Raw genomic sequence first — 27717 nt, 5'->3', positions numbered from 1 at the left:
TCACCATAGCACATACCCTCCCCAATGTCCATAACCCCACCAACCTCTCCCTACCCCACTACCCCCGGCTACGCTCAGTTTGTTTTGTGAGATGAGGAGTCTTTTATGGTTTGTCTCTTTCCCAACCCCATCTCATACTCCCAACTCTTAAAAGACAGAACAAATCCTGTGCACTGGGAATTCGGAGTCTGTGAGCCTGCTTTGAGCCTTCTGTGCCTTAAACCTCAGGACAATCCAAATGCATTAAAATGTTTTTTTTCCAAATCTGGGAAGGAGTAGTCCACAGTTCTACCAAATCAAAATCCGGATCAGAAGCTGTATGTGCATGTGCATGCCCAATATAATGAAAGCGTGAAGAAAAGGAATCGTGTTCTCTAAAAAATGGGAGGACGGTTTCCAACTACAGCACGATCCTCCTCATTCCCTGTCTCTCTGGGATTCCCCTTCTTTCTGCACTTGCAGCCTTTTCCAGGAAGAACCAGCTACCTATGACATTACCTGGACACATCACATAAAGCTTGTCTTAATCAACAGAAGCGACATTGCTGAAAATCTGGTGATTTTCATCTGGAGCTGACAACATGGTAATTTATATTCCACACAGCGTAACCAAAGAGCTTGTTATGCAAACACAGGCCACTGATTTGACAAATCTCCTGGAAACAGAATTAATGTCTGTATTCTGTGCAAAGATGTAATTTATTTTAATATTTTAAAGAGATAATATATATCTATCTATCTGTATATATTCAGAGAGTGAGATATATACACACACCGAGATATGTATATTTAAATAGAGTCAAGCGTGGGGACTATAGCTGGTGTGCTGCTGCATTAAGAGGTCCAAGAACTACAATGAAAATGGCATTGCTGATTACTACCAGCATCTTTCATTTGGTGTGTTTTCTTTTCTATTCCTGGTGATAACATAAATATTATTCTTTTGTGAAAATACTTTATTTATGGTGCTAAAGTAAGGAATGCATTTCATGGTAATTGAGGTTTTTTTGATGGAGAGCAAGTTGAGTGCCCAACTACAGAAAAAGTTTTAATTGGGTGGAAGGCTCCATTGGGTATTTCCTAGTTATCAGACTTTCTTTTCTTAAAGGGAAAGTTTTCATTAAAGGAAAAATCACTCTGAAAAACAATCTGAGGGGTTTGAAGTGGCGGGGGGGTGGGAGGTTGGGGTACCAGGTGGTGGGTATTATAGAGGGCACAGCTTGCATGGAGCACTGGGTGTGGTGAAAAAATAATGAATACTGTTTTTCTGAAAATAAATAAATTGGAAAAAAAAAGTAGATAGAATATTTAAAAAAAAAAAAAAAAAAAAAAGGAAAAATCAGCCCTGGCTGGTGATAAAGGACTGACTCTGATATTTGAGGGGTTGGTAAAACCCTGACCCTTTTGCCCCTGCCAGAGTGAGACCAACAGAATTTGGGGAGCAGTTCCAGAGAGAGATAATTTAATGATTTCCCTTAAAAACGTTATGCCTCTCTTAGGGGAATGGATTCTCTGGGTCCTGCTCAAGGCCCACCAAAGATTTGATTTCAAAAGAAGCCCTGGGGCACCTGGGTGGCTCAGTAGGTTAAAGCCTCTGCCTTCGGGTCAGGTCATGATCCAGGGGTCCTGGGATCAAGACCCACATCAGGCTTCCTGCTCAGCAGGGAGCCTGTTTCCCCCTCTCTCCCTGCCTGCCTCTCTGCCTACTTGTGATTTCTGACTGTCAAATAAATAAATAAAATCTTAAAAAAAAAAAAAGCCCTTAATCCTTGTTCTTTTCCAATGGAAAAATGGAGAAAACAAGTGGCTTCTCACCAAGTCCTCTTAGCCTTCTGTCCCCTGTTTACATGCACCTAGTACTTGCATTTCAAAACTGTGATTTAAGGAATTAAAACCACTCTACCCTGATGCCCCCACCAATTCTTTTGAGTCTGTGCACTCTCTCCCCCCAGACTAAACCCCCTGATGGAGAAACCTAATCAAACCTGCCACATCTGTTGTTGATGCGTAGCTAAAGGGGCCTAAACAAGAAATCAATGTTCTGTGGCCCAGGGGATCCATTGTGCTATTTTCTCTGTTAATGCCATGTCAGGAGATGTCACCAGGAAGCCAGGCTGCTGAAGAGAGCATCAGTTCCCATTTGGAAAGGTCCCTGACAGCACTCAGGCAAGTGAGACTACAAGGATGGTCCCACATGGACAGAGCTGCTCCTGGTAGATAATGGGCCTCCCAGCTCTCATGTATGCTGATAGGAGAAGCCAGTCCCAAAGGAAATGGAAGTAGGGGCCTGGCCCTCTTCCATGGGAGGAGTGGGTAGTGGGGTCCCCCAGTAGACATCCCATCCATACCAGGGGCTTACCAACATGCCCTGTCACCTTCATGCCCATCCCAGTCCTCCTCCCATGCAGCCCGTATTATGCCTGAGTATATTTTGAGAATCTCTGGGGAAAGAACACAGCTTTTACTGATTGAGGTTGACCAGACAGCCTTGGGACTGAACAGCATCTATCCTGTTTCACCACCTCATGCCCTACCCTATGTTCATTCTCCCAATGTACCCTGAGGTATTTTTCTTCCCCTGCCTGCCCTGCATCCTCTCACCACTAGCTGGTGTCCAGCCTCCAGTGGAGTTCTGGCCACTTGCTGGCCACACTCACGGTGATCATGTTGTAGCACTGAGACTCAAATTTAAATGATGGTTGTGCGGCGGCTGCTGAGGTTCAACATGATTTCAGGGGCCATGTGCCTTAACCAATCTATCAGAAGACCTGGGTTTCAGGCCACGACCTCAGGCAGATGAGTTATTAGCTCAGAGCAAATACCGTCTCCTCCCCAGCCTCTATCTTTCTCACAGACCAGACGATATTGGGTGCCTCTTCATCTGTGCCCCTTCAACACATATTGCTTCTGAGTATCTACAATGCCTCCTACCAGTCTTTCCTTCTATGCACCCATTTATGAGCCTCTTGAGCATGAAGATTGGTCAATTTAGAGTTGTATACTCAACAACTAGCTCGGTACTTGGTATATAGTTGATACTCAGCATGGGCTGAACACATGAATTGAAGGAAGAAACAACATAGGGGCCTCTGGGTGGCTGAGTTGGTTAAGTGTCTGACTCTTAATTTGGACTTTGGTCATGATCTCATGGTTGTGAGATCATGCCCAGTGCCAGACTCCATACTATGTGAAGCCTGGTTAAGATTCTCTTCGGAGATGCCTGGGTGGTTCAGTTAGTTAAGTGTCAGCCTTCGGCTCAGGTTACGATCCCAGGGTCCTCAGATGGAGTCCCGCATCGGGCTCCTTGCTCAACAGGGAGACTGGTTCTCCCCCTGCTTGTGCTCACTTGCTCTCTCTCACTCTCTCTCTCTCTGACAAATAAATAAAATCTTTAAAAAAAGGAAAAAAAGATTCTCTCTCTTACTCTTCCTCTGCCCCCTTCACCCCTGCTTATGTGCACACGTACTCTCTCCCTTTGTCTCTTCCATCATATAGATATATAGATATAAAGAAACAAGGTGAATAGCAACACACCACCTGGCTTTTCATCAACACTTCCTATGCTTGTTAGGGTGAGGAGGTCGCTGAAGCTGCGGAAAGGGCAAAAACTTGGGTTTTGAGCCAAATGTCCATGTTTCCAATTCATAGTTCATGCAGGAGATTTGAGATCTTAACAGAACTTATGAAGTATTCCTATACTATAGCAAACTAGGAATGGTATTTTAGAAAAAGTCTAGACACTGATTCTAAAATAACTTGAATCAAGTCATTTAAAACCACTCAGAAATTCTTAACTACCTAGAGCACTTCCCTGCTAAGAGACACCTGTTCAAAAACAACCCGCAGTTTCCTGTCGGGTGGTCATTTGTTACACATTACAGAGGATAAATCTAATTTACATTTGTGTTGTTTCACTCAAAATACGCAGGTAAGATTGAGGGGCTAGGGCTGTGCAAGAGGACAAAGCCATCTCATCTGGGTCTTTCCCTATGAGATCAGTGCCCCAGGCCCCAGAAGCTGGAAGGTAGCTCACCCCCAAGAGAGGAAGACGCCAGACGTGCACTGACCTGAGGGGTAGGATGAGTGACTATGATGCTTTTGGCCTTCTGGGGGTCACCCTGCATCTACACTTTTCAGTGAAGCCATCTGGGAGGGTCTTCCATGCCCACACAGCCACGTAGTAACAGAAGGGGAAGTTTAGCCCTCTACCTCATGCTATTCCAGAAAAACAGGAATTTCTTTCAAAGCTTTCCAGACTACACTGAGATATAAACTTCACAAGCTAAGGGTTTGATTCTAGAGACATTTACCCAGAATAGAAGCAGAGCTCCAAATTGGACCAGCAAGGTATGTTACCAAGGGGAGGGTAAAGGAGGTGGTAAGAGCTGGAACTAAATATGTCTCAGCCAGAGGCAAGAGCAGAGGAGAGTTTTCTCAAAGCAAAAAAAATGGGGGGGAAAAATATCTTCAGGTTGAAAAGAAGAAGGTGGAGTGTGCCATGCAAGAGAGCTTTCTAACAGACAGTTTTTATCTTGACAGGGGTGTCCTCTTAACATATATTTACTTTCTAATTACCCAGAACTATGTAATTAACCTGTCAGTAGACAGTGCTTGCCACACTAATGAATGGATAAGGATTCTCAGTGTTGATAATCAGCCCAGCCGAGGGAAGGGGATCCTTGTTCCTATGACTCACTTGACTTGTTTCTTTTGCATATCTTTGTCTTCTTCACCCCTTTATCTCTTCTATTGGGGTATCAGCCCAAAAGAAACTTCTTTTTTTTTTTAATTTTAATTGTGTTATGTTAGCCACCATGCAATACGTCATTAGTTTTTGATGTAGTGTTCCAAGATTCATTGAAGAAACTTCTTTTTAATATGAAAGTATCCCAGGGCCTTGGCTCATACTGAAGAGATTTAAATGCCTTGGCCTTGAGTGGGCCAAGCCTCCAAATGAGGTGGGCAATGGTGTCATAGCTCTAGATGGGCAGGGACACATCTCAGGGCTCTGGCCTATGACTGAGGATAACAGAGAATAGGACAGGTTAGTAGAGGAGGGCCTAGTGGGAGCTGGAACTACAGTGTGATTCTCCTAAGGGTGCAGGACGGCTGAGTAAAGAAAGCAGCCCAGTCACAGAGTATGACCATGTAACAGGTGTGTATTAACCATGTCTTTTGTCTGTGTTCTGCTGCTTTGACATCCAGGGTCTCGCTGGCCCTGAGAAACTGCCGCTCATAGGTCTAACCTATCCTAGAGATAATAAATCACTAGCCAGGGAGCGCGCCTTTCAAATGCACAGTAGCCAAGCCAGTGTCTTAACCACCTCCTTCAATGGGCTCTCACCTTAACACTTCTGCCTGTCCTCATCACCCAGGGACCAGGTACCAAACAAGTGGGGAGAGCGCCCCCTGCCTCAGAGCCCACCAAACCTACTCACACAAGTTAACCATAATCTTGCTTACTCTGCCTCATCTAAGCCTTCCTGCAGAAACCACAGTAAACTTCAAACCCCTCAGACTGTTTGAAGTGGCGGGGGGGTGGGAGGTTGGGGTACCAGGTGGTGGGTATTATAGAGGGCACGGCTTGCATGGAGCACTGGGTGTGGTGAAAAAAATAGTGAATACTGTCTTTCTGAAAATAAATAAATTGGGAGGAAAAAAAATCAATAAAGTTTGTTTAAACCACAAAAAAAAAAAAAAAAAAGAAACCACAGTAAAGGCTCTTGCCCACAGTTTCCCCCTCACTCTCTCTGCCCCCTGACCGATACCCTATAACAGGTGTGGCCCCTTTTCTGGGGATCCATGAGCACAACTATCTTTCCAGTGATGGTTTTATTTTAGTCTGTTGCCCTCACCATACCTGAATAATAGTAAAACCTACATTTTGAAACTAGGTGTCAGGGAAAGCTGTGACTCAATGGGCATGACAGTGTCCTAGGCACTTACCAGTAATCATCGAGGCCAGCAAGACCCGTTTCTGCGTGGACTGGTGGGCTGAGGCTACAGTCATCCTTCCTCTCTAGTCCAGCTCAGAGACTGAGGAGGGTTGAGTCTGAAAATAGGGGGCATTAGCAACCACCAGAGGAATGGACTGGTGGGAACTGGGTACAGAGAGGCCCAACGTCCCCAAGGGAAATGGAACACTTGGAGTGTCTTGGATTAAAAGACAGAAAGCCTTGGTTCCAACTTTGGTGCCACCACTAACTATTTCTGGTGACTTGGGAGATGATTTAAATTCTCTGACCCTCAGTTTCCTCCTCTGTCCACTGGGGATAGTGATGGCTGATACACCTGAATGCACCCTCCTCCTTCTCAACTTTGTCATGATTGCAGTTTTGTGATAATTATTTCTCCATGTTTTTGCTTTCTCAATACACCCAATGGGAAGAAACTGCGTATTGTATTTATTTGCATGTTTTTCATGGCTTTAGATTGAATAGATGCTGATATATTTCATTGAATTCCACAATTACTAACTTTGACCCATCAAGTTGCCCTTTTTTTTTTAATATAACTTTTCAGAAAGAAGAAAGAAGAGAGGCGCATGTGGAGAATTGTAATACCGGGGACACTGCTTCCAGACACTTGTCTGTCCACTGTGGAGGGCTTTCACCTTGATGGCCAGTGAAAGGGGTCTTGTTCCTCTACTCAGATAGTGAGAAAGATCTCACAGATATTTTAAATGACCCTCATCTTCCTTTTGAGGAAGAAATTTGATAAGAACACGAGTCAGTGCTGGGAGGAGCCCAGGGATAATGCAGGTGCCCTAGCTGTGAGCTGGCTCTAGATGAGGTCATCTAGACCCTCTCCAAGCCTCCCCAGGGACACTGGGCCCCCTTTTCTCTCTGGCTGCCCTTCTTAGCAGAGCAAGTAGACTTTTACATTTTCTGCATGAAGATGTAGTCCAGGCCACACTATTTGATTTCTGGTCAGTGTCAGTGCAGAGCCATTGAAAGCTCACCAAAAAGCCCGAGCCTGGATTCATGGTTGCAAGCTGAAGTGATCCTTTCCTTCCCTGGAAGTCATCCTATAATGGCTACACCATCCTGCCTGCACTGTCCTATGAACACAGGCCAGAGCTATGGCAGAGGGACTTAGCTCTGAAAGAGAAAATCTTCTCTTCTTCTTCCCCCACTCCTCCCTCTTTTTCTACTCCTCCCCCCCTCCTCCTCCTCTTCCCTCTGTTGTTGCTGCTGCTGCTACTTTTTCTCCTTCTCCTTCTCCTCCTCCTTCTTCTTCACCTTCTTCCTCTCCTCCTCTTCCTCCTTCTTCTTCCCCATCTTCTTTTCCTCCTCCTTCCCTTTCTTCTTCCCCTCCTCCTCCTCCTCTTCCTCCTTCTTCTTCATTCTTTTCTTATTTATTACCTTCCCTCTGGAGTCAGACAGATGTGGTTTTGAATCTGGTGTCCGTCATTTACCACCCAGACTAGTCATGCAACCTCTCTAAATGTCATATGTGCCACACGGAGGATAACACTGGTGTTACCTCATACATGTGGCCAGAGAGATGTGTGGGGTGGGTACAGTCCCTGGTGCATGCTAGGTGGTCCATAACAGCACTTTCCCTCTCCTTTTTTTCAACTTCAGTCTCTAGTCTTCCCCTAAAAACACCGTTCTTTAAATGACAGACCTGAGTATTTCCAGACTTACATGATCTGGGTAATGCAACAAGTGTCAATGCCATAGGTTCAGTTATTAATTCCCCCAAGGAGGGCCCAAGACAAGTTCCAGCTTCTTTGTTCCTGCTTGTGAGAAATTTCTCCCATAGGGGAGCTAGCCTGAGGATTGGGAGGTGCACCAAGGAGGCAAAAGAAAAGCTGTGCTAAAGTCCCTCCAGGGATCAGCCCATAAAAGTAATAGTGCACAAAGCAACTCACAGATCAGAGCAAAGGATGGTGGAATGTCTGTTTGCTACTTCTGGGGACTCCCCGCTGCCCCTACCTGCTGTTTGCACAGCTCCTGAGATGTCCCTGGCTGCCCTGGTTCCTGGGTCTTAATACACCAGGAAGGAGGCTCCCAGCCCCTTAGACTGACCTCCACACAGCTATGGGTCAGCCAGGCCTCCAGGGCCCTACAAGCCTCCCTTCAGCAGCTCCCTCCATCCTCTGTCCTGCCAGGTGTGCTTTCTACTCACTTTCTTTCCTAAAAAAAACCAGCTCCACGGCCACATTGCCGCCAGCGCTCATCAGTCCCCCACACAAGCAGGCCTCCTACAGTAGCTAATTTCCCTTCTTAGAGCTTTCTTGTCTGTCTCTTCTTCTGTTTCCTGCCATCAGCCCCCTTCTCTCCTAAATCCAAATCCCTCTCAACCAGGTGTCACATCTGAAAGAGGTCTGATAAATTAATCCCCACTAAAATGTCCCAGCTAAAACTGACAGCGGCTTAATGTGATTTTAGCTTAATGCATTTGAGACCCTCCCCAGGGTGTTTGCATTTTATCAGGGGACTCCTTCAGACACAGCAGAATGGTCCTCAAAGAAGGGAATGATGCAGCTTTGCATGCAATAAGGAAGGGCAAGGGAAGAGCTTGAGGACAAGTAGGGCTTTCCATGGACCATGCCCAGCTGGCTATTTACCCATTCCTGAGCATTCCTCAAATATGCAGTAAGAGAGTTCTCTCTGCTGGGCACTCTGCTGAGCATGAGGAGATCAAGAAGGCAGGGAAATCGGGAAAGCATTCACATAGTTTGTCATTTTACATTCAACATTTGTTTAGGTTTATATGACAGACCAGGAGTTGGCAGTGGGTCGGCTTTATATGAAAGATAGAAAATAAGCCAATTTCTGTGATCTTCTTCTGATTTATTACAAAAAGCAGAGAACCCCCTAGAGCAGAGAACCACATGATAAATGCCTCCCCTGTGAGAGAGGTGTAGGTCACTCCTGTGGCTGCCATGCCTCCCATCTTAGCCACCTGCAGTCAGCCTCCCATTGGACAGACTGCCCTTCCCAAGCTCCAGTGTCCCCAGAAGTAGGCATGCACCCTCTCACAAGACATGGTGGGACCAGGTCATCTTCAGGGCATAAGAGGAAGGCAGCACCAGGATGGTGAAGGTTCACGCTGCTGGAGCACGGTTGAGGACCACTTACGGGAAGGAAAGGAGAAACTAACGGGCGGTTCCCAGTTGGCAAGGCTGACATTACCCAAGGCACTCATCATCAGAGAGCTCTCAGTGTGCTGCCCTTTTGGCTTCCAATAGCAGCATTATCTCCTTTGACTGGGAACAAAAACACTATTCCCAGTCCTGTTTACATGGGTTCCAAATGTCTCCTATTTTCCTCAATTTCAAATAGGCTGCCTTAATTTCAAATAGGATGTTCATTATCTCTCCACATGATAGACTATCAGTCAGTCAGGTTATATGATAATATGCCCTAATTGTTGGTTCAGAAAATATGCTCAATGAACCTTTCTAACCAGATGGTGGACTTGTCCCTTCGGCAGGATACAGGCTTTCTAAGGAATGACCTAGAGGTATTTTCTCCCTGCACTTTCCACCAACATTTTCCTCCTCAATAACAACTTTTAGAGGACACAAACCCCAGGACCTGAATATGCTCACACTGGTGGGGATTATTTCAAATACCCCTCTCTTCTCACTGCTGAATAGATCCTCCTCAACCCTTGTGGGCATCACTCACACTCTGAACTCCCCCAACAGCTCCTACTAAGGAAAGCCCTCCCCACTCTCCTGCCCTATGCTTGCAGCCTCCCTGCTACTTGCCCAGGCTCATTAGATTCAGCCCAAGTCCACGTTCTCTGCTGCACCTTCCCTCCCTGATTCCCCAGCAGGAGGATTGAAGTGACCTTTAAATGTCGCTTGTAAATGCCAGCTGATGTTAACAGGCTCCGAACCTCTGCACAGGCGCGGTTTCCCCAAAAGCCAGCAGATGACAGAGCTCAGGCACAGGGCTGGGAGGCTGACTCCTGGGGACAAATCTGTGCCTGCAGTAGAGCACATGGCACTGCACTTGGCCAGAAAGCTGGAGTTTCCATGGCCAGGCTCACCACACTGGGAAGGTGATATTTGTATTATTAAATGTTAGAGCTGGAAAAATCCTTAGAGACCATCACCCCTCATGGCTCCTGGGAGGAAACCAAGGCCTCAAGAAAGAGGTCAAATATACCATTTTAAATAAAATCGAGCTCTGCCAGGAACTCAATTAGGCATTCACCTAACCCTGACACATGCTTTTTACTAAATGAATGAATGAATGATGGATTGTTTCAGTTAATTCTCACAACAACTATGTAAGGCAGACACCATCCTCACAGTAACAAAAAGACACACACACTGTATGACGTTGACTGAGCTATCCAAAGGTCATATACCTAATAAGACAAGAAGCCAGGATTCAAATCTAGGTTTGCCCAATCCTAAAACAATTTGCAGCTGTCCATTCTGCCCTATCCCCCACACCTTACTCCTTCCCCTTCCATCATCAGAAGGATCTGATCTGGAGACAGATCTGGAGGCTTTAGGTTTATATGACAGACCAGGAGTCTGTCATATATGACATATATATAACATATATGACAGATCTGGAGGCTTTTCATTGCCCCCATGTCCCCTGATGATTTTCCCAAGTTTCTGGTTTAATTCAGCAAATCCTTATTAATCAATTATTATCCTCCTGTTTTACTGTCTGAAGCATTCTTTTCCCATTACTCAGCTTCTTTGTGTTTGTCAGAACAGTCTACCTTCAGGAAGAGTAGGATGGAAGAGCAAGGGTGAGATCTTCTTACAAGAGATACTCCATTAGTATGCTAGGATCACTGAAGGCCTTGGAGAAGAGCTCTCCCTTGCTCTCCCAGAAAGGGGAGCCCCAAGACCCAGCATGGGCCTTTAAGGAAGGTCCTATAGAAGTCATAAAAGGGAAAACATTGGGAGGATAGCACTAGGCCTGAGAAATCAGACTTCTGAGCCAGATTCCAGTGTGACTCCACCTAAAAATAATTCAGTTTCTTGTGAACTCAGTGAGTAAAACACTGGGATCCTGGATATGCTGTCACAAGTGGGTCATGTAGAACTATTTCCCAGTTTTCCAGCAGGCATCTCATAACTGGATACAAGAGAATTCCCAAAACGCAGAAGTTGCTCCAGGCTGACAGCATAGTCATGCCGTCCTTGCCTCTGAACCAGAGCAGAGTCGTTATATGGAGAAAAATCCTGGCATCTGGCCCCACTTTTCCATCCTCTTGAAAGGCTGGAAGAGTCACCTGAAAGGTCCTCTAAAGGAAAGGAATGACTTTTAGGGAATTTGATTGTGTAAGGCATATCTAATCTCAGCAAAAGTTGTTACACTTGATGACTTTTCAGTGTCAGGAAATATCAAGGTTCATAGCACCCTGAGGTCTCTAATTCACAAGTAATAAATGAAATAGTTGTCACACCAGACATTTGTGAGTCATCACACTGACCACGTTTTTACAGTGTCTCTTTCCTTCATTAATTCATTTGTCCTTTCATGCATGCATTCATTCATTCATTCATTTATTCATACCCACTGAATTCTCAATGTGTTTGCAAGTCCTTTGAGAGAATGACAAGATGATGATGCCATTCCTTCCATCAAAAGGGTCATCTTGCCCAGGACAATAACACAAGCACTGGAAATGTCCAGTTCTGGCCAGTCTCGATTCAGAGTAGCCACTGGCCTCCAAGACTGCTGGACTCAGCCAGAAGACCTGCCTCAGTTGGATCTGTGAATTCACCACTGCTTATCTCTACCCTTGGCCTTGCCTGCCAACTTTCATTTTTCACTCAATAATACCATGATTTATTAAAAACATTTTCCATTAAAAAAAGTTTTCTAAATGCTTACACACCTACACCCTTTCTACTACCAGAGGTTCTCCCGAATCATGGGAAAAAATAATTGAAATAATGAGAAAAAGCACTTTTGGTGAATAAATCGTAGACATTTGAATTGAGTGTCTGAGTAAATAAGTGAGAGGACTCTCACTTATTACTAAGGGCCTACAGGGAAGAGCTTCAGAAGGCTGTTCTCATGAGACCGTGTCTCTTAGGATTGTGGTATCCCTATAATCCAGCCACTGGCCAAACAACATGGACAGGCCAGTAAAGTGATATCACCTCCCAGAAGGTCTTAAACATGCTCATGATTTTCTGATTCATAAAAAGAGAAGACTGAGACTGATACTTACTTTATTTGAAGTAGTTGGCAGAGTCCCAGTGATAATCACATGTACTGCTCTTCATATTGACTCAGTGGGTAATATTCTGTGTTTATTTTCCATTCCAGCTAAGTGAGCATGTAGAGAAGCTGAAAAGGACCTGTTCTGATTGCCCCAGGGTGCATTTCTATTTCCAAGAGAACATGCATGCATGGGGCAGTGGAGACAGAAAAGAAAAATTGGCTGGAAAAAAAAAAAAAAAGATAGCCATTTAATAAGAGTCTTCCCAAATGTTGGCAAGGATGTGGAGGAAGAGGAACATTTTTACACTGTTAATGGTAATGCAAGCTGGTACAGCCACTCTGGAAAATAGTATGGAGTTTCCTCCAGATGATAAGAATAGAGCTACCTTACAACCCAATAATTGCACTACTAGGTATTTACCCCAAAGGTACAGATGTAGTAAAAGGAAGGGGCACATGCACCCCAAAATGCATAGTAACAATGTCCACCATAGCCAAACTGCAGAAGGAGCCAAGATGCCCTTCAACAGATGAATGCATAAAGAAGATGTGGTACATGGATATAATGGAATATTATTCGGCCATCAGAAAGGATGAATACTCACCATTTGCATTGACATGGATGGAACTGGAAGGGATTATGTTAAGTGAAGTAAGTCAAGGAGAGACGATTATCATATGGTTTCACTCATATGTGGAACATAAACAATAGCATGGGGGAAGGGAGGGAAATCCAAACAGAGAGAAATCAGAATGAGAGATGAACCATAAGAGACTATGGACCCCAGGAAACAATCTGAGATTTTCAGAGGGGAGGAGTATAGGAGGAAGAGGTAACAGGGTGATGGATATTGAGGAGGGCACATGCTGTGATGACTGCTAGGTGTTACACTTAACTCATGGATCATTGAACACTACATCAAAAACTAATTATGTACTAATTATGTATGTTCAGTGGCTAATGGAACAAAATAAAAAAATACACTAAAAAATTAAATTTTAAAACTATATTTTATTTTTTAATTTAATTTTATTTTTTCAGTGTTCCAAGATTCATTGTTTATACACCACGCCCAGTGCTCCATGCAATACGTACCCTCCTTAATACCCACCACCAGGCTCATGTAACACCCACTACTCTCCCCTCCAAAACCCTCAGTTTGTTTCTCAGAGTCCATAGTCTCTTATGCTTCTTCTCCACCTCCAATTTCTCCCAAGGCACTTTTCCTTACCTTCTCCTAATGTCTTCCTTGTTATTCCTCATGCTCCACAAATAAGTGAAACCTTATGATAATTGACTCTCTGCTTGACTTATTTCACTCAGCATAATCTCCTCCAGTCCCATCCATGTTGATACAAAAGTTGGGTATTCATACTTTCTGATGGAGGCATAATACTCTATTGTATATATGGACCACATCTTCTTTATCCCTTCATCTGTTGAAGGGCATCTTGACTCTTTTCACAGTTTGGCAACTGTGGCCATTGCTGCTAGGAACACTGGGGTACAGATGGCCTTTCTTTTCACTCCATCTGCATCTTTGGGGTAAATACCCAATAGTGCAATCGCAGGGTCATAGGGAAGCTTCATTCTTTTTTTTTTTTTTTTAAGATTTTATTTATTTATCGGGGGGGGGAGAGCGAGCACAGGCAGACAGAATGGCAGGCAGAGGCAGAGGGAGAAGCAGGCTCCCTGCTGAGCAAGGAGCCCGATGTGGGACTCAATCCCAAGATTCTGGGATCATGACCTGAGCCGAAGGCAGCTGCTTAACCAACTGAGCCAACCAGGCGTCCCAGGAAGCTCCATTCTTAATTTCTTAAGGAATCTCCACAATGTTTTCCAAAGTGGCTGCACCAACTTGCAATCCTACCAACAGTGTAAGAGGGCTCCCCTTTCTCCACATCCTCTCCAACACTTGTTGTTTACTGTCTTGTTGATTTTGGTCATTCTAACTGGTGTAAGGTGGTATCTCAATGTGGTTTTGATTTGAATCTCCCTGATGGCTAATGATGATGAACATTTTTTCATGTGTCTGTTAGCCATTTTATGTCTTCTTTGGAGAAGTGTTTGTTCATTTCTTCTGCCCATTTTTTTGACGTGATTATCTGTTTTTTGAGTGTTGAGTTTGAGGAGTTCTTTATAGATCTTGGATATCAGCCCTTTGTAGTGTCATTTGTGAATATCTTCTCCCATTCCATGGGTTGCCTCTTTGTTTTGTTGACTCTTTCCTCTGCTGTGAAGAAGCTTTTTATCTTGATGAAGAAAGAGTACACTTATCTTGATGAGCACTAAAAAGCATGTAGAATTTCTGAATCATTATACTGTATACCTGAAACTTACATTATATGTTAATTATACTTGAATAAAAAAATGGATCAAAACAAAAAAAAAGGAGTTTTCCCCCAAAAAGTAAGAGCAAGTTATGGCAGAATAGAAGAGTAAAAGCTGCTGCTAGTGATGCTTAGAGTAGGGTAACTTGTTGGGGAGCAGGAGTCTAAATTATCAGTAAGCAAGGTTTTTGAGGTAGGGGGAATGTCATTTTTAATCAAAGAATTTAGAATTCCTAATCTCAAGACACAGAAAATAAAAATTTGGTTTAGGAAGAGTCTGCAGAAAGATCCAAGAAAGATACTAATATCAGGTGTCTAAAACCTATCTGTAGGCTGAGGACTGAATCAGAAAAATAATGTCTTGCATCTCTTATTACCGGAGATGAATGTAATCATTCTAGCTTACAAGTCCACATGAGAAAAGGAAGCAGGACACACTTTTCTTTTGTAGGGAGAGGGAGCAGTGCCAAGCATCCATTCCTCCTCCACTGATAATTTTATTCTAATTTTTCCCAGGGGATCCCTTTCCCATTCTTGATCCATGAACTACTAGGTGGGGTTGAGTCCATCCCCAGCACCAGCTGCAAAACATATGAACTTGGCCCGGCCAATCAGATCATCACAAATTGGTACAGAATGGACACATGACTTCACCAAACAGGTCAGAGGAATTTTCAGGGCTTCTGTGAGAACCACCAGGAAAAGCCTTTCTCTGGTGTCAAAAATTTGAAGTGAACTGTAGCCACTGCAGTCGTCTTTCAACCACAAAGGGAGAGCTTGTCTGGGAATGGAGGCCAAAGAGAGATGAAGAGAAATTGAATTGCAGTGATATTACTTGAGCCCCTGCAGCAAACCATATCTGATACCAGATGTAGAATTAAACTCTTCAGTTATGATGAAACTGGTTTGGGTTGGATTTCCACCACTTTGAACCAAATGAGACCCAGTTCATATAATAGTTGAACAGATCTATTGCAGAAGATAGCTCAAGTTGGGGCCTTGACAAGAACATGGAACTACGTATCTAGGAATAACTTACTGGTGTTTATCACACTCCAAGAATCTCTCAAATTTTAGTAGAATGATTTGTGCTTTGCACTCTCTGGACTGGAGAGGACCGAGGAAGGGCATGGAGAATTGTGACACAGATCTAGTATCTCGTCAGTTTGAACCTCAGAGGTTCTGCATGGCAGCAAAGAATATTTCCCAAAGAACAAAAGGCTCTTCAGATTAATGGTGACCACAAGTCACCTTTCCAGCCATCCCTCCTGGCAATAGGCAGCACATTATCTGACTGAAATTCTCAGGGAAAGAAAATCAGTTCTATAAAGAATCCTAATCTGTGAGTCAATCAGCTCTGGTTTGCACCTCACAAGCCAACAAACCTCTCTGAGCCTCAGTTTCTCCCTCTCTACATGAGGTAATAGTATGTATTCCCTCCCTGCCACAAGGCACTGATGCAGAGAAGCTAACATGAGAGGACCATGAAAAGCATAAAGTGCTGCTTAACTAGGAAGCATTGTTAGAAAAACCAGAAATCTCTTCCTGAGGACACACACATCAGTGTTAGCTTCTCTTTTAGGTAATAAACAAACAAACAAATGAGTCGTTGGCACAATCACAGCTAAATTGGAAACGCTGGCATTACCCAGAACAAGTTATCTATCCAGAGAAGCCGAGAGGCCTCGGATGCACAAAATCATATTTCCCCAGGCATAGGATTAATTAAAACTATCAAGTGTTCCCAGCTTTTAGAAATTAACTTTGAAAGTGTTTGGTGTGAAGGGATAAAGAAGGAGGCTATGCAGTGGGGAGGGGCAGCCCAGGAGCCCAGGAGTGCGGTGCCGGGAGACAGACATGCCAGAGCTGTGTGTTTACTTTATTCTTCTTGGGAGAAAAAGGAGAACATAATGACGTGTAAAAGTGTCTTTTGGAAGGGCAGATAGCTCTGCCTCTGACCCCGACCCCACTGGTACATAATCTCTTCTTTCTTTTCTGTGAACAGGGACTGGACACTCAGAACAGCAAGGCCAGGTGGTATCAAGGGAGGTGGGCAGAGAGGGATGGATCAGTACCTTTCTCTCTCTCCCTTTCTGGGCTTTTTTTCTCTTGAGTATTTACTTTTTTACTCCCTTGTAAGGAAGCCCATCTCAGGCACTGTTCTGAGCTCTTGGATGGTTGGTCATGTTATGAGCAGAAGCAGCATAGAGTGCACTCTAGTTCTCGCTCGACCGTTTGTCAGCTACGTGACCTCAGCTAAGGCACGTGATTCTTCCTAAGACTCAAATGTTCATTTGCAGGAGAGGGAGGAGGACTGAGGCATGTCTTCACCAAGAAGCCTGAGTGAGACATTGGAGGTGAGTCACGTAACACATAAAGGACTGCCATAGGTTCCAAAGACCCTAAGAAACTTTCCACATATCACATCTACTCAACCCACTTTAAGTTGGGGAAGCCTTGCTGGTGATGGAACCCAAGGCCTTGACAAACTCTGGATTAATAAATGGCACCCTCTCTGTTGGGATTCTATTTTTAGAATGGCAGGGAAACGCATTTTCCTTGCCTTTTGCTGTCACTGTGATACTAACCCTGGAAAGCAGTTTATTTTACTCTTGCTTTAGCAAGCTGGTAATCTTCTTCTGAGCCCTCCTCACCATCTGCTTGCCTCTCAGCTCTCCTAGATCTCAGAAAGAAGTGGAGAGATCCCTAGAACTATATACTTCGCCATCTCCCTTGCCCTCCCCTGGGTCTGTACCTCCAAAGATTAAGGGCTGTGAGTCTTGTGAATTTCACTTTCTGGAACTAAGAGATCTGATTATTTGTGTACTAGATCCCTGATTATCTTTCCAGCCATGTTATTTGTCTACCTAACATTAGATGTCTTCCTCTCTCCTTCCTAACAGAAGTCAGTACATGGTCAGCAGCTTTCCTACTTTCCTCCATTCAACTATGTGCTTCAAGAGAGAACAACCCTGTCACCTCCTCCAGGTGAAAGGGATTTTTCTGAATTGGTCTAAGCTAATCATGGTTCTCCTATTTCTTCCACCATTGGTTTGCCATTAATTGAGTCATGGACATCAATTATGGCCAGCAAGAGATGGGGGGTGTTTTTTGAGAGCTTTGGGAATAAGTGTCCTCATTTTGAAAGAGAGACATAAAGCAAGAAGCTATTTTCTGCCCTTAGAAGTATTCAAGTAGGAGTATAATGGCAGGTTTTGTGGGTACCTAAGCAAGGACAAGCTCTTGAGCTGAGGATGGTAGAGCAGAAGGAAAACATGCCCAGAGCTCTTGACATCACTAAGCTCCTGAGATACCTGCTGATAATAGTCAGCCCATGAGCTTGCATCCCTGTCTCAGGACTTCTTATTACACGAGATGATTCTGCAATTGTTTAAGTCCATTCAGGTTGGAATATTCCCTCACTTGCAGCCTGAATTGCTCAACATATTCACCAACTTGCACCATTTTTCATGGGAGGTCTTCTCAATCTATGGTCATAGTTTCATTTGCGGGGAGGTAGAGCTTGCTGTGCTTCTGGGGAGAGGAAGGTACCCAAACCTCACAGTCAGGCCTTGAGATCCCACTGACATCCCACGGATTGCCAACACCAACTTGGTCTCTCTGATCTCCTCCCACCCTAGTCAAGCTGCATCCTCTCTTGCTTGAGCTAGTTACAACTGCATTTTTAAATAATTCTCCTCCTACTGGTCTTGACCCAGCTCAGCTTTGTTGTTTTCATTGTCATAAAACTGAACTAAGGCCCATGGCTCACCACAGACCATCTCCTGCTTAATAGCTCCCTACTGTACACAGGATAAAGTCCAAGGTTCTTTGCAAGATAAAGAGGATTGCTGTGACTGCTTCCAGTCTCCTTTTCTCTCTCATGCCCTGCATGGCTGTGCCTTGCCCTCTACTCTAATGACATCATACATGACTGCAAACTGCTTCCCATGCCTCCACACTCTCTCCTATAGAATTCTCTGTGCCTAGAAAGCTGTTCCTTCTGTACCTGGCTTATCTTAATGACCCTTTGAGATTTAACTTGAACTTTATTTCCTCTTAGAAGTCTTCCTTGAACCTTCGGGACATTCTAAATCCTGAAGTCTGAGATGCTTTGAGACAGTCTCCCTCACATGTGTCTTGGCAGCAATTTGCTATATATGACAGCAAGAACAAGAGTCAAAAACAGAAAAAAAAATGGACAAGAGAGACTACATGAAACTAAAAAGTTTCTACACAACAAAAGAGATCATCAACAAGTGAAAAGATAACTTACAAATGGGAGAAGATATTTCCAAACCATATAACTGATAAGGGGTTCTTATCTAAAATATGTAAAGAATTCACACAAGCCAATCACACACACACAAAAAAAATAATAACCTGATTTAAAAATGGGCAGTGGAAGTAAATAAATATTTCTCCAAAGAAAAGATCCAGATGGCCAACAGACACATGAAAAGGTATTCAACATCGCTGATTATCAGGGAAATGCACATCAAAGCACAATAAGGTATCACTTTACACCTATTAGAATGGCTAGTATCAAAAAGATAAGAAATGACAAGTGTTGGCAAGAATATGGAGAAAAGGGAACCTTCATGCACTATTGGTGGAACTGTAAAGTAGTGGAGTCACTATGGAAAACAGTATGGAGGGTCTTCTAGAAATTAAGAATAGAACTACCATATAATCCAGCAATTCCATTTCTGGCCATATAGCCAAAAGAAATGAAAATGGGATATTGAAAAGATATGTGCACCTCTATATTTATTATGGCATTATTCATAATAGCCCAGATATGGAAACAACCCAAGTGTCTGTCAACAGATGAATGAATAAAGAAGATGTAGTGTGTACATCTCTATAATGAAATATTACTAAGCCATTAAGAAAAAGGAAATTCTGCCACTTATAACTTGGATGGACCTCAAGGGCATAAGGCTGAGTGAGATAAGTCAGAAAAAGATAAATATTGTATGATATCACTCATATGCAGAACCTAAAATAGACAAACCCAGAGAAACAGGTAGTAAGGTGGTGATTCCCAGGGGTTGGGGTATAGGGAAAATTGGGAGGTACTCCTCAAAGGGTACAAGATCCCCATTATAAAATTAGTAAGTTTGGGGACTGGCTCATAGCCTGGTGATTATAGCTAATAACACCATATCATATACTTGAATTTTGCTAAGACAATAGATCTTAAATATTCTTACCCCCCAAAAAGGAATTGGTAACTATGTGACAGGATGGAAGTGGCAGCTAATACCAATGGGCAGTCATTTTGCAATTTATAAATGTATCAAATCAACATGTTGTATACCTTACCCTTACACATTGCTATGTGTCAATTATATCTAAATAATGCTGGAAAGAAAAAAAAAAAAGGACAGAGCAGCTACACAGGATCCAAGCAGGGTCTGAGAATGCAGTAGGAGTAGAATTCTGGAGTGAACATTGACTAGGGAAACTCAGTGCCCAGCCTCCCAACACATACACTTACCCTAATGCAAAATACCACATTTTGATGCAAAATATCCGACAGTGCAAAGGATGGGAGCCCAAAATCATTTTATTTTCATAGCAAACCAAAGGTTGACTCAAAACTAAAGGAATTAGGAATACTCAGGTTGCATATTTAAATATACAAGAGATATTTGAGTGTCATGTATGTATGTGCGTATGTATGTGTGTATATATGTGTATATGTATATGTATATGTATGAATATATATATATATATATATATATATACACCTTATATAGTTTTTATTTTAAAACAAATTAGGGAGGCCTGGGTGGCTCAGTTGTTTAAGCAGCTGCCTTCAACTCAGGTCATGATCCTAGGGTCCTGGGATCAAGCCCCATGTCAGGCTCCCTGCTCAGTGGGAAGCCTGTTTCTCCTTCTCCCTTTGCCTGCCATTCTGTCTATTTGGGCTCTCTTTCTATCTCTCTGCCAAATAAATAAATAAAATCTTAAAAAAATAAAAATAAAACAAATTAGTAATTTGTTAACTACCGATTAATGACTATTAATTTTTTTAAAAGATTTTATTTGTTTATTTGACAGACAGAGATCACAAGTAGGCAGAGAGGCAGGCAGAGAGAGAGGAGGAAGCATGCTCTCTGCTGAGCAGAGAGCCCAATGCGGGGCTCGATCCCAGGACCATGAGATCATGACCTGAGCTGAAAGCAGAGGCTTTAACCCACTGAGCCACCCAGATGCCCCTAGTATTAAGTTTTTAAGAAGTTGTTAGCATACATTTTCAGCCGTAAGTGAAATACTAAATCTTCAGCAAAGAAAAGTAATTAAATAAAACAACAAAAAAAAATTCTGTTTTCTTTCTTGATTTGTAAGTACTGAACTTGGACCCTCACCTAGCAGGGTTTGGGTCTTCTCTACTATTGTCAACTTTGTAAGCTGCTAAATACAGAGTGGTAATTCCTGCCATTACTCCCTGATCTTCCTTTTACAGCGTCACAAAGTCTCATATTTCCTTACTGGGAGTCTTCCTTGTTCTGTGGAGTGAGGATTTTTTTCTTTCTTTCTTGAAAACTTTTAAGAAATATGCTGTTCAGGCCCTCTCTTCTTCCCTGCTCTAGATGTCACAGCACCCTACAGCTTCGTAGGGACAGCCGATGTCTTCTTTCACCTTTAGCCCCTCTTTCTGGCCAACTTTGCCAGAGGCAGGAAGAACTGAGAAGTCAAATCAGCCGGCCCTTACTGAATGGAGATGGCATATGTGGGCCTTAACTCCATCCTGTGAGTCCACAGGAAAATACCAAATGCCAAAGGAAAACCCTCTGCTCCTCAAACCCGTGGATTCCTCAGTGCACACCATTCCCAACCCTTCCACGGCATACGACTGCAGTTCTGCCTGTTTCCCTAGTCAACATTTTTCTTCCCACCACCACTAGTGATGTGCCAAATCTCCAGCTTGGTTACGAGGGGCCTTGGTACTCTCAATTCTTAAGAGTCTCTGGAATTTCTTGTGGCTTTCTACATTCCTACCAATGGCTGGATTTATGCCATTGCCAAATATCCCAGACATATAATGAGTTGGACTCTCCTTTGTGTACCTCAGACCCCCTGCATGGAACCAGAGCTGGGCATGCTGGTGGTGGCAGGTGGTGGGCCTCCCCGTGCCCCACTACCTTCTACCCATAGCTCTGAAATCAGCAACCAGCACAACTCCTTTGCTCCAGCTGACACAGCAGATCCTGCCTAGCACGGATGAGCTCTTCCTGCTGTTTCCCTCTGGGGCTGAAAGTCTTCCTCCTCTGTGGTTTCCAGCAACATCCTAACATTGATGCTGGGGAGAAAATTTAGCAAACATAGTTTGGCAACTTAGCATTTTTTCTAGCCAGACTATTATTAAAGCAAAGTTTAGCCCATATGCATAGCATACATATGTATTTACATGTTAAATAGATTTTTTCTCCACCCATTCCTTGTTGCTTCGCTTATCCAAATATTATCCAGGCATTAAGGCTCACATCATGAGTTGTTTCCCTGACTTTGCTGATGATTTAAAACTCTAAAGGCCATTTTAAACTCTTCATTGCTCAGGGCTACTCTTGGTAACATAATTTAAACGAATTCTTCATTAACGCTTCTGCACTGCCCCCAGATCTTTTATATGGAAGATTGTATGTGGGTGTGCCTCCAACTTTACCTTCTTGTTTCCCCTTTCCAATATAATGTTCTTTATGTGATTATTGCCAAAGAAAGACGGGCTGTGACTCAGAAGAATAAAGTGTAATCTTTTTCCAGTGGGCAGACGATAAAATGTCCAGGTCACTGGGATACTGAGTGGGAAGGGCAGCTGAATGGACTTATACAAGGCAGATGAGCTTCTTCCCAGGAGCTCCAGAAGCATCATCAGAGGTCCTCTGCTCACTTTGGCTTTGAATCTCAGACACTATAACCCAAAGCCCAAGAAGTCTTTCCAGCCCACGATGGCTGCATTCTCTCAGAGACGATTCTGTGCCAAAAGCACATCCCTGCCAACCCCAGTTCAAGCCCCCAACCCACCATTAAGTCGCCTCCATTGCAAATCAGGGAAGGATCGGAGCCAACGTGCCTCCTGTTGGGTAGAAAACAGATGGCCGGACCAGAGAAAGCTGACGGAAGGAATCGCAAAACAAGTATCAATCAACCCAAGCAATTCGCATTAGCAAACAGACAGCTTCTCAGCGTTGGGGCAGGGCTCTCTGGTGGCGTTTTTAGCGGCTTTCCTAATTAAGGATGAGCTGTGGAGCTCATCAGCCACCCTAAGTCCCTGTTAAATGTAGCAGGTGGCATCTGAGAGCCCCCCTCCTACCATGACTTCCCAGTTGTCCTCAAGAGGGGCACATCATGCCAGCCAAGGAACTGTGAACAGAAAGAGAACAGAAGAGGAATTTAAAGGGACATCCTCCCCTGAAGCAATGCTCTCTTGGCTTTATAAGCTGTGTCTCCAAGCACAACACTTTGGCTGCTTGTGGTCCAGTGTACTTTCTGTCTCTTTTACTGGATGCGAATTATTTCTAAAGAAACTTGGGTCACAATTTAGGTGATTCCCATAACACTTAGCATAGTGCTAGAAACCCTAATGAGCAGTCTACTGAAATGTGGCCATCTTTATCCATTGAGTTTTATTTAGGTTCCTAAACATCCCATACTCTAGAACATTTTGTATGTGCTACTTACCTGTGCTTTTATCCTTGCCTAATTTTAATAATTTATGTGTATTTCAATGGTTTCTCCTACATCTAGAAGGTCCTTAGGGGAGGCTACCAGGACTTACATTTTACTGAGTATCCTTCTATCTCCCCAGCAGTTAAATCGGGACCTAGCAAATCACAGGCTCTCCATTCATGCTTGCTGACCAGATTTGGTGTTTAGTGCTGAATGTGGATATGGCTGAACTGTGTGATTCTCTGAGCCCTGGGTCCTCTCCCCACACTGTTCTATTGCTGATATATTCTAGGTGTTGTATGAGGGATGCTGGCACCCAGACTGTCTCAATCCCTACTTTCCCAGGAAGAAAAACCTTTGCACTTCCTGCCTTGTGATCAGAAGGAACTGATGGCCTTCAGTCGAACTTAGAACATTCATTTTTCCCAGAATACTGACTTCTGATTCTTCAGCTTCCCATTTCTATAGTCTTCACTGGCTGATCAGTTTTGTATTTCTAAAAGAGATGAAATCTATAACACATACCTTGGTAGAGGCTCAACTTGTAGTTACCATTTTATTATATGACTTATTACTATAAGCATTAAAAGACTTTTATTCATTTTATGTAACATTTACATTTCCTTGGGGCCTTTTGCTTAGGTTCTCAGGGCTAAAAAGCAAAAGAACAGAAAATAAAGATGCATTTTTAAATAGTTGAAACATGACTATGACCTCACAGATTTCCTCCTAAGTGTTTGGATTTTAGACCATTAGAGTGATGTTTTGATCACAGATGGAGCCCAGTTGATTGTTTTTAAGATCCTTCTGGCTCATTCACATTCTTTTGTTGCTGGATCTTGCAAAGCATAGTGACAACAATTTGAGGACTGCCAGGGAGAACTTCATAAGCAGGCCTGAGAAATCTGAAGAGAGGCAGGTGGCTGCAAGATCCCAGAGCAAGACCTTGAGGGAAAACTCCGTGGAAGCCCCTGGGAAATGAGGCAGATAAGGGCCTAAAAATCAGAAACTCAGTGAGAACAGATAAGGGACAATTCAAGGTAACCAAGACATCAAGGAAAGTCAAGTTCCACTTATGGTAACTAGGCTTCCCTCCACCTCAAGAAAAGATGTGGTTCTAAGACAAGGTTTGTGTGTACTACTGGATATTTATTCTTCCTACCGGAAGCAGAACTCAGGATACACTCAGGAAAATTATGGGACTGTTGAGAAAGTAAGAAGACCAACTCTAGATGTGCTGTGACTCCATGGGGGTCAAGAGAAGGGAGCCAGTGAGGCTGGCATCTAAAAGGATTGAGTTCCTTATCACTATGGGCTATCTGATGTTCATTCCACTAGAGATGCCATCAGAAGGACCTGGAGACCTGCACAGGCTGATTGTTAAGGTCCTTCCCTTTACCCAGACTCCCTCCTGCTCACTTGCTTTGATTTTGAAGTTCTATATTGGTCCTCCCTGAGAGCCTATGGGTGGACAGGCTTTGTTGGAAGGGCGAGACATGTAATATATAAATAATACATAGAGCAGAGATTTTGCAGAGTTTTGTGAAAAGCCATGAAGGACAGATCCATAGAGAATTATTGAAGCAAGGACAGGAAAGATCCAGTTTGGATATGTCCTGGGTTGAAAGGGCCAATGTTCTCAAAGCCAGTTTTTCTCTATGATTCTTATGAGGCCGTCTCACTGTTTACCTAAGGAATGGATACTCCGTGAAAATTCTCAATAGAGCAGGGCCCAGGAATTTAGCGAGGAGAAAATCAAAGCTATCCGAAGGCACTGAGAAAGACAGAGATGTTCTGAAAGTCTGAGGGGGCCTATATTCTCTGTCTTCACCTGACAGGTTTGCCTTTAAAGTAATTAAACAGTCAAATCTGACTGTCATCTCAGGATCTGGTGAAGGAGCAAGCTATTCATAAAACACCTTGTGTTTGCATAATAGTTTTATGCTTTTCCAAGTCCTTTATCATCCATTGGCTCATTTGAACTTCATGACAACTCTGCAGGGTAGGCAGGGCAAAAATTGCTGGGAAGGCCATAATGTTACTAGAGCCAGACCACCTAAATTCAAACCCCAACCCCACCTCCCTCCAGCTGGTGACCCAGGGCAAGTGAGTGAGCTCTCTGTGCCTTGAGCTCCTCTATGAAATGGGCACAACACAATGTCTCCATCATTGGTTGGCTGTGAGGACTAAGTGAGTTGATATGTGGTAAACAGTTATAAAGCCTGGTAGATAGTAAGAGCTGAAAATATTTGGCTTTCAATAGTATTGGTCCTACTTTAGAGGTATGTATGAGGTCTAGGAGGATGCTAGACCTAGCAAATACAGGGAGAAAAGTGCATCAGGGAAAGCTTTGATGTGGCAAAGGCTCCCCACTGTGAAGAAGAGTACTTTTAGTACTATTAGTACTAAGTAGTACTAATAGTATTAGTATTAAATACTATTTGGTACTAATAGCACTAAATATTTAGTAAATATTTAGCTATTAGCTAAATACAATATTAATATTGTATTTAGTGCTAATAGTACAAATACGATAGTATTGGTCTTACTGTAGAGATATATATGAGGTCTAGGAGGATGCTAGACCTAGCAAATACAGGGAGAAAAGTGCATCAGGGAAAGCTTTAATGTGGCAAAGGCTCCTCACTGTGAAGAAGAGTACTTTTTCTACACCCTTTCAAGGGGAATGGATCTGATGTGGCCATCCTGATCTCATTCTGCTCTCAGATATTCTACAAAAGACAAGCCTAGACTGGGTCATGCCAGAGAGGAAGCTGTGAGTTTGGGTCACACCAGAGAGGAAGCTATGACCTGTGCCATTCCCAAAGGCCTCTGCACCCTCCACCTTCCTGCAGGACCAGCCTAGTCTCCAGGAAAGGAAAGTAGAGCAGAGGTACACAGACAACACTTGCTCCCAGGAGCTGAGGTGCCTCCCCAGCCCCCAGAAAGACCCACCAGAGCCCAGCAAATGTTTGTAGAAGCAGGCCCATCAGCCAGTCCTCCCTGACAACTAAAAGAATGTTCTAGTCACGGTTTATGTCACAACCTGTTACCAGCGCCATGATGTTTATAGTCCAGGTTGAGGCACAGGGCTGATTTGAAACAGGACAGCACAGTAATGCCTCAAGCTTCCACAGAGACACAAGGTAGGGCTGAGACAGTGAGAGAAGGGAGGAAGGTGTACACTGAACCCTCCATGAGTTGTCATAACTCCTGGCCACTTTCTTTTTTAGGGAAAACACTGAAAGGAAAGCAGGGCAAAACGGCAATGTCAAATTTGAACCAATTTGAACCATGCACAGAGAGTCTTCCACGAGGACAGCAGACTCAATCCCCAGACCTGACAAGGTGGAGGAGTTCGTGAGTTCTCATGGGGTGGCTTCACACTCTCTGCAGAACCCCGTTTGGGACAGGGGACAAGAAGACAATCTCTGAACCCTTCTCCCTTCTCTCTTTTCTACCAGCAGTGATGTCCGTATCTGTCCAGGATGCTAAGGCCCTGCATGGAAACAAGATTCTTCAGCTACAACGTCTATACATAAGTAGGTAAATGGTGAACCTCCGAGTGACCCCAAGAAGCAGTGTTCTGCCCAGGATGGAGCAGGCTGGAATAACATGTCAGGTCCCTGATGCACAGCAATGCCCTCTGTGGGAATCCCTGCCCTTGGATTCACCATCCTGTTTCTGTGCAGCAGGCACACTGGGCCAAGTGTCAGAGAGGCAAAAGGTTTTGGACCCAGTCCTTGGGTGTCCTTTTGATTTCTCACAAGGTGGCTGAGGAAGGGTCTGGCTGACAACAGGAGCTGGGGCTGCCCCAGCAGACACTGACCACCACGGATGTGGCCAAGCCTTGTGTGGGAGGGAGGGATTTGAGAGCCAGGCGCCTGGCAAAGGCTTCCTATAGACAGCGCAGCCAGAGTAGAACCTGCCAGACAGGGAGTAATTAGGGAAGCAGAAAATCAAGTGGAAAGGGGTGGCAGGAGTGGATGGTGTCTGGAACAGAGCACAAGGCTGAGATGATTAAGTATCTGGGAAGTAACACGTGCGTGAACCAGGAGCAAAAGACTCCTGTCAAGGTGTAATGGGGTTACAGAGAGGGCATGGGAAGAGTCGTCTTTGGAGTCTATTCAGAGATTCCTGTGGGTAAAAGGAACCTGAGAACAGGACAGCTATGACCTGAATGAGTGACAGAAGTCGGGTTGTATTGTTGCCGACCTGGCTGGAAGGAAGAGAAGGGTGTGGGGAAGGGAGGAGAGGCATAATCAGGACCAGCAGTGGGGGCTTGCAGCAGGAGCCTCACGGACACCAGTGCTTTGTCTCTCACGTCCCCCCTCCTGGCTGCACCGTACACACACAGCTTGACGCATACACAGGAATGGAAGGGAGACCAGAGCAGAGAGGATGGGAGCAAGGCTCAGCAGCTCACTTGGGAGAGGCCCCCTGGAGAATCTGGGCATAAAATGAGGAGGAAGGAGGCCCCACCAGGCACAGAGGGGCCGTTTCCTCTGAGTGGGAGCCCCTACCGCACACACTGGCCTGGACTCAC

The sequence above is a fragment of the Neovison vison genome, chromosome 11 (assembly GCF_020171115.1).
Source record: "Neovison vison isolate M4711 chromosome 11, ASM_NN_V1, whole genome shotgun sequence".
Classification (NCBI taxonomy): domain Eukaryota; kingdom Metazoa; phylum Chordata; class Mammalia; order Carnivora; family Mustelidae; genus Neogale; species Neogale vison.
This window is presented reverse-complemented; position numbering follows the sequence as displayed.